The 1759-nt window shown below is 34.6% G+C and overlaps 1 pseudogene; it reads right to left on the bottom strand.

Annotated features, from left to right (window-relative positions):
* Nucleotides 1-845: 845 nt before the first annotated feature.
* Nucleotides 846-1546, bottom strand: LOC107469057 (isovalerate--CoA ligase AAE2-like; annotated as a pseudogene).
* Nucleotides 1547-1759: the final 213 nt, after the last annotated feature.

Genomic DNA, 1759 nt, shown 5'->3' with positions numbered 1-1759 from the left:
CAATTCCAAACCTTTAGTAAAGAAGACTAACTTTATTTTAATCAAGACTACAGAAATAAAAATGAAATAAATAATTATTTGTCATATGGTCTGAAGATAATTGAGTACAACCCAAAGTTCACCGTTCATGAAACCAAACAAAACAATAAACTTGAAGGTTATAAATTTGAAGTGCTGAAGTAATCTGTCAATAAACTTGAAGGTTATATGATTCGGACCACCCATGTTGTTTGATGACAATGGAGTATTCTTCATATACATACCTGTAAATGATAAATGTTACTCAGTGCTAGAATGGTAAAATCAAAAGGTGAGTTCAAAGTGACTAACTATTGTTAAATGATTGTGCATCCTCTTTGGGAGTAAATGCTTTTGCCAAATGCATTGGAAACGCCGGAGTAATCTGTCTCTGATTTGGAGGTATCCATAATCCTGCATGAAAAACCATTCCATCTAAATGATCATCGTGAAATTAAAGAACATGCATATGAGAAGAATCTTTAATATGAGCACCAAGTATATTCCAGAACTAGTTTAAAAAATTGTTATATCATTAATATACAACTAGCTAATCAAAAAATAACTTTCTATCTACTACACTTGGATCACGTCTTTAGGAGCTCCCCCCAAGTGTGTAACCTTGTAATTTGTCACATTATCAAAAATGTCCTTAGGCCTTACCTTCCTAAGATAAATATTGGTTTCGAATTGCACTGCCATGTCCCAAGAAAGGCACCATCCATTGCAATGAATCATAGGACCTGTCCATAGATACATCGGGAAGAGATCCATTCGAAATAGAACTATCATGAGCGAGTTCAAATACGCGCCTCTATGGCTATAAACTACTCCTTTAGGCCTTGTGTGGTTCCAGAGGTGTAATTAACACTTATAGGATCCATTTCACTCTTTGGCCTAACTATTTCAAACCCTTTGTCACCATTTGCTAGTAGCATCTTATACTCATAACTAATTGAAGAAGTGTCAATTGTTAAATCAGAATCAGAGTCAGCAATTAGGACTAGAATTGACAATTTTAATGATGTTCTTTTGCATAGCAGGTCCAATGCGCTGTGCGCGACTTCGAGCAGTTGGTAGTCTACAAAGAGGATCTTAGCTTGTGAATGCTCCAGCGGGACTGAAACCATGGATGCATTAAGGCACGAATTCAAGGTGAAGATAATGGATCCAGTCATTAGGATCGCAAAATGCAGCTCATACTTCTGCTAGAACATTAGGTGATAATGTTGCAATCTGTTTCAAAACAACATTGAATATATAATAGCATCAATGATTGAATCCATTCACCTTAAAGAATTTAATGATGCTTCCTAATATTTTTCTTAGTACAAGTTTCAAACACTTTTGATGTGTCTTACCCCATTTATACTTCAAAAGAACCATAAACAAGTGATGTTCTCTCCCTGCAAAAACTTGCTACTCTCTCCAAGAACCTTATTGGAGTCAGAGGAACAAGATTTGCAGAACAGTAGAATAGACCCTCCATTGATTTCCATGATCCTTGATCCTTACGATCCTTGGAAAAGTTGCAAAATTTAAGTTATCTAAGAAGTTAATATGGGCATACTGTCTTACAAATTAGCTTACACAAATCATATTAAAATATGGAACTGCAAACAAATAATTTGTTTTAATTTATAGCAAAGCTAATAAGAAGAAAATTGAAATTTCAAAACATACAAAGATCGCAAAGCCAACTTAAAAAAATCCAATAACGTAAAAAGAACACCTGAAGCCT

Source organism: Arachis duranensis, chromosome 10, assembly GCF_000817695.3.
Source record: "Arachis duranensis cultivar V14167 chromosome 10, aradu.V14167.gnm2.J7QH, whole genome shotgun sequence".
Classification (NCBI taxonomy): domain Eukaryota; kingdom Viridiplantae; phylum Streptophyta; class Magnoliopsida; order Fabales; family Fabaceae; genus Arachis; species Arachis duranensis.
Note: the sequence above shows the minus strand (reverse complement) of the source record. Positions and strands in the feature narration are given on the sequence as shown.